Source organism: Engystomops pustulosus, chromosome 4, assembly GCF_040894005.1.
Source record: "Engystomops pustulosus chromosome 4, aEngPut4.maternal, whole genome shotgun sequence".
In the NCBI taxonomy this organism is placed as follows: domain Eukaryota; kingdom Metazoa; phylum Chordata; class Amphibia; order Anura; family Leptodactylidae; genus Engystomops; species Engystomops pustulosus.
Window position 1 is genome coordinate 143,831,210 of NC_092414.1, and position 14,419 is coordinate 143,845,628.

The 14,419-nt window shown below is 41.2% G+C and overlaps 1 long non-coding RNA gene across 1 annotated transcript in view; it reads right to left on the minus strand.

Moving 5' to 3' along the window:
• LOC140125660 (uncharacterized) overlaps window positions 1-12,964 on the minus strand; it is a 31,950-nt gene extending 18,986 nt beyond the window's left edge. The window contains exons 1-2 of the long non-coding RNA XR_011854679.1: window positions 12,868-12,964; window positions 9,462-9,600 (exon numbers count right to left, since the gene is read on the minus strand). This is a non-coding gene — a long non-coding RNA (uncharacterized lncRNA). The remainder of the gene's footprint in view (window positions 1-9,461; window positions 9,601-12,867) is intronic.
• Window positions 12,965-14,419: the final 1,455 nt, after the last annotated feature.

Consider the following 14,419-nt stretch of genomic DNA (forward strand, 5'->3'; position numbering starts at 1 on the left):
TTTAGCACTCCCCCAGTCCCCACAGAGCATAGTACATACGCTGCCAAAGTGTTTTTGTATTAAAAATTGGTTTTACAGGAAAAATGATATGTTATATTGTACCTTTCATTAGCATCTGCTGTGTGACTAGGCAGTTGCCAAATGGGAGGAGCTGGAAAGGATCAGTCCCCCCCCCCCCACCCTTGGGGAACATGTGTCCTTTTCAAATATATGAAAACACCCATCACTTGGCTTAGCGACGCCCCCTGCTCCTCTACAGCCGATCCCGAGTGAGGGGAGTTATTCATATATTTGAAAAGGTCACATGTTTCCCAAGGGTAGGGGGGAACTGCTCCTTTCCAGCCCCTCCTATTGGGCAACTGCCTAGTCACACAGCAGATGCTAATGAAAGGTACAATATAACATATCTTTTTTTCTGTAAAACCTATTTTTAATACAAAAACAGTGTATGTACTATGCTCTGTGGGGACTGGGGAGTGCTAAAAATGGATCTCCTGGTGACAGGTTCCCTTTAATAGCTCCATGCCGTACTATTACGTTAAGTAAGTGTGATGACCTTTAATTAGTTTATGAAAATCTCCAATTCCTGGCAATTATATAGCTAGAACCTGTAGCATCTTTATTTGTAAGCCAAAGTTCTGGATGGAATACAAACAATGAAAAGGTGCAATACAAACATTTGTATCTCAATCATATTTTGGATTCTAATCAGGATGGCTTGTGCCACGTGAAAACAGCCTTATTCTCATGTCAGTGTTTTGGTCAGAGTAAAAGCCTCAGCGGTTGAAAGACAAAGCTAGAAGCAGGACAACAACGGCTATGTGCAAAACTTCAATTTATAACTTTTTGCTGCAGAGCTTCCACCCCTGGCTTTTGATTGCAAACAGTGAAAGACATATGAACAAGGCCTCCTGCACACAAACATTTTTTTCCTATTGCCTCAAAATACGTCAGTATTGGCCCTTTTGGCTTCCCTTGGGTCAACAGTATCTCCCCCATATCTCGACCGTAGGGCTGCAAAAACAGTCCTTATGTCACCTGTATGTCTTCCATATTTGCAGATACACCAAAAAAATGTACAACCCACTGAGAATAGGGACAACACATGGATGACACACCGTACGCCAACCGTATTTTTCACAGCTCCATAGACTTCTATGAGAAAGCAGAGCTGGAAACACGGCCAATAGTAGGACATGATCTGAGTATATTTCGTAGAGGTACTAGGCTGAATCCTTAGCTATGGAGCTGTGTGCATAAAACCATAGAAATACATGCAGGCACAAGAACTACAGCCGTATCATCTGAGAAACAACACTTGTGTGCATGAGGCATAAGGCTTGAATTTGTTTCTTTGTGCATTGAGCTTAAATGAAGGATAGAATATGAGTTTGCCACACCTTTTCTTTCTTTTTGATTTACTTCATGGACATGATTCAAAAACTGCATAAAACCTACCCCAAACACTACATGTGCCTACAAAGTTTAAGTTTTTGGATTAGAGCACATGATTGGTGAGTACATTCAAAGACTGTTTTTGTGACGTGAAAACATATCACTGTGGTCCCCACCCCCTTCTATAAGACCATCTGCGTGAATATGTAAACTAGTAATAAAATTTTATGAAACTAAAAGGTGTATAAACCTGGAATTAAACCCTTTAAACATTTTGGCATGTCCATAGAATTGATGGAAGGATGGAGATAGAGATTATTTATTTTCTTGTACTGCAATGCCCAGTGTACAGCAGATGAGAATCTTTTCTAATGACATCAATCTGTAACATGATTTAAGTGTTAATTAATGAAAACTAATGAGTTAAGACGCAGCAATTATTGCATGTTGGAAAGTCACCACACTTTCATGAGACTTTTTCTGTAATGGGTTTGTTGAAACCTCATTTTTTGTAGGTTATATTGGAAACAGGATAACTTTTGCTCAGTGAAAGGAAATATAAGAGCCTGGTGCTTGTAATAATTTTGCGTTGCTTGACTAGGCAAACTGTAGTAAATTTTATTATTGTCCTACCTCTAGATAGTCAAGTTATTAGGAACTGCAGCCCTGTGTTCTGAAAGTTCCATCATGCTTGTTATATTCCAATAATATTTATAACAATGCATAAAAGATAACAGGCTGTAAATCTTCCAGGCTTGTTCTGTCACACAGGAAAGATATATGTCTGAAAGAAATTCTCAGTAACACCTGCACAATACAAATGACAAATGAAATACTCCATATAATAAACCAGAATACATTAACTATGCTCCATAGTCCAACTGACCTGTGATCCCCTGAATATAAGACATACATGATGACATTATTCTGTTTCATGCTGCCTGTGGCTATGTAGAACATTACATAGGAAGTCACTGAAGAGAAATCAATGGGTTTGTTATAAAAACTATGTATCTGTAAAAACACTAAAACAGATTAAGAAAAATAGAGACACTAGTGTCAGCAGAGCCGTACTGGGCAGAATAGAATCTTAGTGTAATACTGCTGTTTGGGAATGGACAATAAGATGGAAAAGGAAAGGACATGGACACTTAGACCCCCCCCCCCCCCCCCCAGCTCTCCCTACCGATTTGCCAATCCAAAAATAGGACAAACACAGAAGAATGGTCATACAAAATACAAGTTAAAACAAAGAAGGCAGTGCAATAAAGAATCCAGAGACAACTGGATGGTCAAAAGACAAGCAAGGGGTTCAGAAGATAAAAAATACAGAAGTTTAGAAAACACTGGAAAGCTATAAAGAAGACGTATAGCAAGCACTGGGAAGTGGGCAGAAAATCCTCTTATGAGATATCAGAGTTTTAGTTCAGAAAGTTGCCTAGGCCCCTGAAATACAGATAAACCAGATTAGTAGGGAAGGAATGTGAGTGGGGTAAGCATCTGTCCATCACAGCTAGCTAAACTGTCTGCGAACCCAGAACAAAGTCAGTAGGATACAGAGGGGTGTGGTGGAAATCAATGAAGATAGCTAGGTACAAAATAAGACACTGTTCACTGAATGCAAACAAAGTACAAAATCACACTCAGCAGTAAATCTTCTGCAGTACTTAAAGGGTACTCCCTGACTGGAAGAAAGACATGAAATATGAGTACCTTAATCAGGATCCTGCAGCAATGGCCATTTATAATCATGCCACATAAGGTACTCATTGTGGTTTAGGGGGTGTGAGAAAGTAAGAGGTGTTGTGTGGGAAAACCGCTATCTGTCATACAGACAGATGAAGGGTGTGTGGTAAAAGCCCTGGATTTGTCTGCAGTAACTCAAGGGTTAATGCAGACATATAGTAAGCAGGAATATTATTTAGTCTTTTGGGAAAACCGTGAGTGTGACACTGGTCATGACAGACATTACTTTTAGTGAACAGTACTGTTTACACCATTTTTCACAACATTTTTAAGCAAAATACATAAATTGCATTCCCAGCGAACATTATTGGGACATATTACAAGGACCAATTTCATTACTCTGAACTCCAATGAAAAATCTGAGGCGTTAAAAGGTGTATAACCTATCAGCATATATGAGCTGTTTATAACCTATTGGCATATATGAGCTGTTTATAACTTATTGGCTTATATGAGCTTTTTACTTGCATAAACCCCACGGTACATAATTATAGCTACATTTATATTCCAATTTTTTATTAAGGGCACAGATGTGCACTTGGGCCCTATGGTGCCATATGTGCCCCTTTTTTAGCCCAGCCTGAGATAACAAAGTGTTACACACTGGTATGCATACCATTACATTGTGCAATATTGTATTTTAATTTGATGTATTATTTGATGTAATTTGTATTTTAACCGGTTAAGGACCGGGCCCTTTCCTGTTTTTTCATGTCCATTTTTCACTCCCCACCTTCAAAAATCTATAACTTTTTTATTTTTACACGTAAAGAGCTGTGTGATGGCTTGTTTTCTGCGTAACAAATTGCACTTCATAATGATGGTATTAAATATTCCATGCCATGTACTCAGAAGCGGGGAAAAAATTCCAAATGCAATGAAAATGGTGAAAAAACACATTTGCGCCATTTTCTTGTGGGCTTGGATTTTACGTCTTTCACTGAGCGCCCCAAATGACATGTCTACTTTATTCTTTGGGTCGGTACGATTAAGGGGATACCAAATTTGTTTTATAATGTTTTCATACATTTACAAAAATTAAAACCTCCTGTACAAAAATAATTTTTTTGATTTTGCCAACTTCTGGCGCTAATAACTTTTTTATACTTTGGTGTACGGAGCTGTGGGTGGTGTCATTTTTTGCGAAATTTGATAATATTTTCAATGATATCATTTTTAGGACTGTACGACCTTTTGATCACTTTTTATAGATTTTTTTAGATTTTTCAAAATGGCAAAAAAGTGCCATTTTCGACTTTGGGCGCTATTTTCCGTTACGGGGTTAAACGCATTGAAAAACCGTTATCATATTTTGATAGATCGGGCATTTTCGGACGCGTCGATACCTGATGTGTTTATGATTTTTGCTGTTTATTTGTATTTATGTCAGTTCTAGGGAAAGGGGGGTGATTTGAAATTTTAGGTTTTTTTATTATAATTTTTTTTTTTTAAACTTTTTTTTATTTTTATTTATACTATTTTTCAGACTCCCTAGGGTACTTTAACCCTAGGCTGTCTGATCGATCCTATCATATACTGCCATACTACAGTATGGCAGTATATGGGGATTTTCTTCCTCATTCATTACAATGTGCTATCAGCACATTGTAATGAAGGGGTTAAAACGAAATAGCCTCGGGTCTTCGGAAGACCCGAGGCTACCATGGAGACGGATCGCCGCCCCCCGATGACGTCACGGGGAGCGGCGATCCCAGGTAAGATGGCGGCGCCCATGCGCCGCTATCTGTTTGAGGCTGCTGGCAGCTTTGCCGGCAGCCCACGCTGTAAAAACACCCGCGATCGGTGCTAGCAATATGCAGCAAAGACTTACCGGCTATGGAGAGTGCTCAGCCCGTGAGCCCTCTCCATGCAGCGCGCCGCGACCGCCGCCGTGAATACACGGCGGGCGGTTGCGAACCGGTTAACCATCATAGTTAATAAATAATGTGTCTGTATAGTATCTGACTATTAGCGTGGATTGGTGCTTGGTGCAATTTCCCCTTTTATACTTTCAATTTTCATATAAGTAAGCAGGAATAGTCTGTTTGGTCTATGTTGGCCTAGCTAACATGGACACATTGGTAATGTCCGTACTGGGCCTGCTTATTATGGAGTAGGGGCAGGCTGGTAGTGGTACTCCTACTCCATCCGGGCTTCGGTCCTGGGCTTTTATATAGCCCACAGGTGTGGTTCCCAGGCCTCGTTAGAGCCTGATTTAATCTGAAGGCCAGAAGAAGTAGGTGAGGCACTACTTGGAGAGCTGAAGGCTAAGGCTGCATTCACACTACAGTATGGGGGACGTATATACATCCCCCATACACTTCTATGGGCTCGCGGCGCCCTACAGGAGCAGTGCGGTGCAGCACATGTGCGGCACCGTACCGCTGCGTAGCCCAGAAAAAGATAGGACATGTCCTATCTTTTCCCGTATTATGGCGCCGCAGCCATACATCGCTATGGAGAGGGGCAGGGGTGAGCTGCGCTCACCTCCTCCTCCTCTCCCCGCGCTGCCGTGTGCCCGCTGTGCTACGGTGCGGCGGGCACACGGCAGTGTGCATGTAGCCTAAGACTGAGTTCACACAGCAAAGGTAACTGAGTGCCTCCTGATATTCTGCTGGCCAAGAGCGTGTGCCAGGCAGCCTGGTACACATATAGCTTGGACCTGATAATGAATTAGGCAGTGCCTAGCCGGGCAGGATTTATTTTTGTGTTGCTTTATATGTGCCAAAACCAAGGCTGAATTTATGTTGTTTTCTGTAGTGTGAATAAAGCACTTTATTTCGACTTTAGCCCTGCATGTGTCGCTGCTTCCTGCACTACTACTACCAGGCATCTACCTGAGCAATTCCCCACAGTGGCTAAAGGAGATGACAGGCTCCCTTTAATGGGCAGAGGAAAGTGCTAAAGCCCGTATGGGCACATATGTTACAAATAGGCAAAAAACTTTGGTTACTGGAAATCATTAACCTAATTTTGTTTATGAAGGCTGATTTTCTTGTATTTTCTGTCAGATTTTCACAGATCCTCATAAACTATAATCTATGAGTGATCTGTGAAAAAGAATATATTCTGACCAGCACACTCTCTTCTGCTGAAGCTTTCATGTATGTGGCTGTTTTTGAAAAATGGGGAGGCCCTTATTTAGCTTTTTAATTCATTAGTTATATTATTTTCAAAAATGTTTTAGGGCCCCACAATTTACTTAGTCACCCAGATTCAATATAGCAGCAGAAGTCTAGAATTACCAGAGTGGGTAAGCCCAGTTTTTGTACTTTCCTAGCATTATAAGACTACTCTGCCATCTCCATCACAAGATGGTTGGGGACTGGACTATGCCCAGCTCTAGCCATTATCATATAAATCCATGATAGTTCTGTCCCCAAGTACCATCCAGTAAAAAAAAAATCAGCCTTAAAATACTATTGTTTGTTCATCTGAGTATCATCTGTTTTCCTTTGCTGTGTCTGTAGCTCTAACTGCAGGTGTCCTGCGATATTCCTCCTGCCTGGCATTTTCTTAATGTCTGTGAAAAGATCAGTTAATATTGGAGACAGAAATGAAGAAACTTGACAGGACCTTGTACTGTGCTGATTCAAATTTACAGACGACACAATGAATCAATGTCAGGAGGATGCTGAGAAAGGTTGCTTGTGTTACCAATTTTCTTCTTTGAACACAAACTAATGAGACCTATTACAGTGTTCATAAAATATATAAATGGGTAATAGATTAATATAACAATATGATATTAATATAACAATATAACAAAAGAGAACTTTATCAATGGAGATTACCAAATCACTTCACAAGTACAGGCATCACTGCCAATAGTACTTTTGGTCCAGGACACCTTAGATGGGTTCACTTTGGGAAGCTGCAGCAGAATAGTAACCAACCAGTATTGATTTACATTACAATTATATAGACTCTGTGAATTTTTTATATAACAGGGCAAACCTCTTTGGCATACTCTTTGTGCATAGTTGCACCTATGACCCTGTCAGTAGCTTACCAGTTGTTCTTTCTTAGACCACTTTGAGTTTGAGATGCTCTGACCCCCTTATTTAGCCATTATACACTGGCTCTTGTCAAAGTTGTTCAGATTACCTTGCTCATTTGCACATCAATGCCATGAACTGGTTGTTCACTTGCTACCTAATATATTTCAACGTTTGACAGATGTCATTGTCAAGATAATCAATCTTATTGACTTTACCACTGTGATTTCATGGTTATGTATTTTGAGTATGTATTCTCTATATACACATTTATATTTATATATATTTTATATATGTCTTGCAACTTTCTCAAAGTCTCCATTAAGCATGGCCAGAGACATGAGATGGAGCGACATTTACTATGGTCCATCTGCTATTTATTAGTCTCCTAATGGTATCTGTCATAGAGCAATGAGGCAGAACGTCCAGGTAGAGGACAAGATATGCTAACTGTAGCCTCCAGTACCAAATATCATCAGGGTCACCTCATGCGTCCTTCAGCCTAAAATTGGATGATATCAGATATGTGTGGAAGATAGGAAACAGATTCTAATGAAATTTTTCAGGTGAAACCGTAACCGAAAATTCTCTGTATCCAGAGAATTATCAATATTCTATAAAGAATAATACAATTAATATACTGAATAGAAAGATGCAGTACCAGTGTTTATATCAGGATAAATAACAGCACAGCACAGCATGGTCACTTCAGACAGGTGGAACTTTGGCTTGATAGTTTGATATTGAGCCAAATTTTGAATGGAAAATGCTGTGAATGGTTTTGAGAAAATGTTTCTTCTAGAATCTATGAAAAAAAGGGACAATGTTTCACTTTATTTCCCTTCTGACCTTTATAGAAAATGTAAAGTGTATGTCTCATCCCATAGGACCTGTGACTGCTTTGGGAACCATAAGTATAGGTTTTGCTGTTTGCTAAAGAGAAATTTTTACCACATTTTTCACAAATACAGCTAGTGACAGGTACCTATAATGCCCTATTAACTAACTGCCCCCCTTCTTTGAGCTAAAAATAGTTTCCTTCACACATGTATAGGCTGACATGCACAGTGACAGAGCCTGTCTCTGACAGGATCTGTCCTGCTGCTGCTGAAGGAAGCCCTGGGGTTCTTCATCGGACCCCAGGGCTGACATAGATGGTCGGCACCCCTCAAACCCAGTTTGACCAAGGTTTAAACAGCCTTGATCATGGTCATGATCATGATCCCAGCTGTTACAGGGGAGTCCCAGCTGTCGCATACTGTTGTTGAAGCCGGTGACAGTGAAAATGCATCTCTTTGGTCGTGAATTACCCGCCAACTTGGACGTGCATTTATGTTCAAAGTTGTTAAGAGGTTAAAATGAAATGCACAAAGATTTTCTTCTGCACCTGCATTACAGTGGCTCAGCAGTCACAACCCTGTATTTCCTTAATGGTCTAATTCTACAGCCAAAACAATCTTTAAGGAACATCAAGTATTAAGTAAGACCAAACATCTTAAGGAGATGTTACATGACCTACCATGGTGTATAGTGATATCAGTCACTATACATGCTTAGTTTAGTAAATGTGAGCCAACGTGCAACTTATTTGCAAGTCCTGAACATCTATAGAGATGACTGTAAACAATGATGTGATGGGCTGTTACCATTAGATCACTGTTATCACTGATCTAACTTTAAATACTCGAGTATAAGCCTAGTTTTTCAGCGCAAAAAATGTGCTGAAAAACCCAAACTCGGCTTATACTCGAGTCAAAAAAATAAATATATCTAAACTCCCCTTTCCGGCGACCCCTGTATATCTTCTGTGCGATCTGTCCGGCAGGGGCTGGCAGGCTATATACACTGGGGCAGGGGCTGGCAGGCTATATACACTGGGGCAGGGGCTGGCAGGCTATATACACTGGGGCAGGGGCTGGCAGGCTATATACACTGGGGCGGCTGTGACCAATGCATTTCCAGCCCTCGGCTTATACTCGAGTCAATAGGTTTTCCCAGTATTTTGTGGTAAAATTAGGGGCCTCGGCTTATACTCGGGTCGGCTTATACTCGAGTATATACGGTATATTTGGGAGCAGCAGACAGCAAATAGGAGTTAAAAAAATACATAGAATAAATTGAAAAACAAATTAAACATATTATAATAAATCAAATGAGAAAAAAATGTATGCAGCCATATATTTAGAGGCAATTGTGGTACCAGGTCACATGCAGGAAAGTCTTTCCTGAAGGAGGTTGGAGGAAGCCTAACTTGATCTCACATGATAGAATATAGTACCATCCTTTGAGCTAAATATGCATATTTTATGCATTAATACATACTTGTAATATGCACCATTCATATGCACCAGTCATTTGAAAGGATCCCAGGTTAGTGGTTGTAACAGTAGATATCGGATTGCTGGTAGGTCTCACCAGAATTGGTTGCATCTGCCAACACATATACATGTCCTAGGACAAGCTGAAAAATGAAAGGGAAAAATGAAATTGGTGTGTTCAACAGAAAACAATTCTCTTATGTCTGAGTTTCCATTTTGATATACAAATGCCATATGCAGCATTACATAGAGCACTGTGCACGGCCCACTTAAGATCTATTTATAAACGTATCCTTGTCAGTAACAATTAGTATCATTGAAGCATCTTTCTGGAGAACTTTGTTCAGTATCTCATAAGAAATCTTTAGGTCTGCGGATTCCCTCTGTTTCTTCTCACTGTTTTGGGTTAACACGCAGTTACAGTCACAATTACAATAAAAGTTCCTCTCCCAGACGTTCAGTGGAGCCCGCATGTGCCCCAAGTAGTCTAGATATTCAATGGGGCAAATTTTCTAAGTCTTTTTTTTTATTTTCATTTTATATTTTATAGAATGTAGGTAACTGCCATTATTCTTCCCCCCCCCCCCCCAGTGACTTTTTTATGGAAGAAAATAATATAATATAAATCCAAAAAGACACCAGGGGTTAGACTGTTAAGACCTCAAATGAAAAAGTAAAGTGCTTGACCTGTCATTGGTGTCATCATGATAGCAGGATTGAGAGGCAGAGGGGGAAGCTGCAAGATCAGTTTAAAGTTGCTGACAGTAAATGTAGCTGAACGCACAATAACATGGAAAGACTTTGAATTGTTCCTTTTTTCTTGTAATCTGACAGTTTACACAGGGTTTCCTAACTCCATTACCACAGGGGAACACCTAAAAATTGTTTCTACTTCTGGGTATTCCCTAATGTCATTCCTTTGACTAAGAAACTTGGCAAAGGATGAGTAAAGCATTTAATCATTTTTTCTACAGATTCTCACACTCCCTTTGGTTTCCTTAGTGCTCTGCCCCATCCTCATAGCTCACTCCAACTCTGCCCATATGGTACCCATGCAGCTTCTTAAAGGACCAGCATACACAACTACAATTGTATCTTCAGCCAATACCCTGTGACAGCTGGTTATATAAGGCACAGTAAGGATTTATATTCTCCTGCATACTAATGTAGACAGTCGCAATCCCCACGGTGCGTTGTCCGATAAGGATTCGGATCTTCCATGATTCACATAGCTAGTGCACCCGATATCCTGCATGTGTCGCTTCCCCCACTGAGGCCCGCTGGAGTTCACCTTCTTCTTCCCGGTGAATGTGAGTGCTGATCTTGCGACACAATTTCATTTTTAAATTCCGTGGTTTGTCTGAATCAGTCGGGTTGTCCGACATCCTTGCCCCCGATTTGTGTCGCATGTAAGCCGCTGATGCGCCACAATCCGATCGTGTGCGCCAAAAACCCGGGGCAATTCAGGTCAAACCAGTAAAAAGTCAGGAAACCTGACGAAAATGCGGTGTTCGGACCATTAGTAAATGTGCCCCAGTGTCTCTTTTATATTTGAACCAAGGCCAAACCAGTTAGCTGGGTCATAGTAATAAAAACATGCAGCCCTGTAACAAGAGGTCCTTAAGCAAATGTTTATAAAGCTACCGTTCCGGGCTATTAGGCGCACCGGACTATAAGGCGCATTAGTAATAAAGGCCTTATATATGGAATAATTCCATATATAAGGCGCACCGGACTATAAGGCGCAGGGTCCGGGGGCGTGGCGGAGGTCCGGGGGCGTGGCTTGCAAACGGAGCGGAGACAGACCCGGCAAGAGGTGAGCGGTCTCCGGGGAAGGGGGTCCGTTTAGGTGGAGGAGGGCAGCGGACCCTACTTACATAGGTCCCCGCTACCGGAGACAGCAGATCTCCAGAGGGAAATGCAGACCACGCGGCAGAAGTTGGTTCGCGCTATGGCGCCTGTTGTTCGTGCTGCTTGGTCTGTAGTTCCCGCTGGAGATCTGCTGTCTCCGGTCTCCGGTAGCGGGGACCTATGTAAGTAGGGTCCGCTGCCCTCCTCCATACATAGGGCGCACCGGACTATAAGGCGCACTTTGGATTTCTAAATCTAAATCCTAGGTTTTTATGTGCGCCTTATAGTCCAGAAAATACGGTACCTGTTCCAGAAGACCCAAAGACTCACCCTTCCAGAATCTTACCTAAAAAATGTAACACTTAATGTGTTCCCTGTCGCAAGATTACTAACAGCTTCCTTGACCGGCCACTTCCCAGTAAACCCCTGCTTGTCACTCCTCTGTCAGGCATCCTAACTTCTCTTCCAGCTCCAATAGGGTGCGGTCACCAGCTCTCTCAAGTTATTAAAGAAACAGTGTGGCAGATTCATAAAAGTGTCCTATGGTTAGACAGTGCAGAGTTGTAGACAGTCTTACTCTACACCAGAATCATATATGTGCCTGGTGCTGGATGATAAAATTGGTGCAGTATAAGACTGTCTAGTCATACTCTGTACCTCCTATTAGTTGGCTTACTTTACTCCAGAAAATTAGGACAAAATTCTGTCGGGTTAGTAGCACAAACTTTTTTGGCATGAGACCACACCCCCTTTTCAAAGGCTGCACCCCTTTCGTCGAGCTAGTCCAAGAACAGCCAGAAAACTGTCTAAAACCCTTTCAAATTTATAGTGCAGACAGTTTTTTAGTGCAAACTATTTCAGAATTCTGTTGTAGATCGACATAAATCCCCCCAGTGTGTAAACCTGATGTTACCACTTTTCAGCACCTGTTATCCCCTGGGGATATATAATCCAGCATGCCATGCTCCTCAGTGCTGGGCAAAGACTCCTGGCTTTTCTAGTCCTGCTGTATGCTGTATTTGCTTCTTCATCTTCATTAAGACCACATCCACTAAACCACTGGTGGCGAACCTATGGCACTGCTGCCAGAGGCGGCACTCGGAGCCTTCTCTGTGGGCACCCAGGCTATCACCCCAGCATGAAGTTCACCAGACAGGACTCAAAGAATCTTCCTACAGAATCTTCCTACAATGATAGACGAATTTGCCCTCCTCCTTTGAACGATTGAAAGTTGCCAAAGAACAAGGAGAAATAAATTACTGCTTAAATTGCTGTGCTGGCACTTTGCAATAAATAAGTGGCTTTTGGTTTAAGTTTGGGCACTCAGGCTCTAAAAGGTTCGCCATCACTGCACTAAACCCAATGCAAATGGTTTTTATTACAAAAATTAATGTTACAACACTTAATATTTACATTATATAACATGGAAACCTCCAGTGAAATATTGTGCTGGTTCCATTTGAACAAACAGAATTGCACAGCATTAACAGTTGAAGAATGTCTTTATATACTATTAGTTGCAGGTATTCTTCTACCATCGCTATTTACTACATGATTACCTTGTTTCCTCTCGAGACACGGAGAGATGTTGTAATGATGGCTTCATGTGTATGGCCTCCATCTTAATTTATTAGACACATCTTGTCCTGTATATAGATCACATACTTATCTCTTAAGCCAACACATGTGATCTCCATCCCCGCTGGAGAGTAATCTGCTTCATCCATCCATGAGTAGGAGGGCAGGAGATGAATCTGTCCCCATCTCTGCATACAGGAGTTAGTAATGCACCTGCTGCATTGAACTGTAACTCCCGGCGCCCCCAGTATGAAATATAGTTTGCTATTTTGGAAGCCACTGGCAAGTGCGAGAAAGTCTCATAGAGCCCCAAGCTCGTTAATCTTAAGTCAGGCTGAGAAAAGATGTGTCAGGGAAAGTGCTATTTGCTGAGAAAAGGCAGTGGGCTTAATATCGCAAATATAGCAATGTGGAAGGGATGAATGATATATGTCATTATGTATACATGAAATTATTAGACAAATACATATTAGGCCAAAATGAAAGATACTGATGTTTCTAATGCTTTGGTGTTTTATCTCAATTCATCTTTTGATTTTTATGTGTAATTACTCTTGTGTATTAGTGTTGTATTTATTGACTTTAAAATAATAGACTACTTATGTATTGAACCATTAAATAATACACTACACTTTTTAGGTATTTCATGGTGCTTTTAATGAGCATTTTGATTGGTATTTTCAGTCTTGATGTATTTTAAAAAAGCAAGATTCCAAAAACACTGTATCAAAAACTAACAAAATTGCCATGATAAAAGCAGCAGAACAAATGTGGTTTAGGCTACTTTCTCATACCAGCAGTAAGTGTGAAAATGGAAGAATGCATATCTTATTCAGTTTCTATGTGTAATTCCACTCCTGGTTTTGGTTTGCAAATACAGATATAAAATTAGAACACGATGGGGCAGATTTACTAACCCGGTCCATTCGCGATCCAGCGGCGCGTTCTCTGCGGTGGATTCGGGTCCGGCCGGGATTCATTAAGGTAGTTCCTCCGCTGTCCACCAGGTGGCGCTGCTGCGCTGAAAAGTATCGGAACGCACTGGGATACACCGAGCCGGGCTGAGTGAAGGTAAGTGCAAGCTCCGCGACAGATTTTTTTTTTTTAAATGCGGCGGATTTTCCGAATCAGTCGGGTTTTCATTTGTCCACGCTCCCCGATTTCTGTCGCGTGCATGCCAGCGCTGATGCGCCACAATCCGATCGCGTGCGCCAAAATTTCCGGGACAAGTCAGGGGAAATCGGCGCAAATCGGAAATATTCGGGTAACATGTTGGGAAAACGCGAATCGGGCCCTTAGTAAATGACCCCCAATGTATTAAAGTAGCTTTACCCATCATTGCATAAATCTTTCTTTATTGAGTAACTAGATTTATTCATTATTAACTTAGGCTATATATGTGCAATTTCTTGCTGCAAACAGGGGTATGTGATTCCTTGGTTGCAGCCTGTTTAGCACAAGCCCATAAAATGTAATAGGGCCATGCATTAGTCCCAAAAAAACCCGTCTAGAACAAGGCCCCATTACATAGTT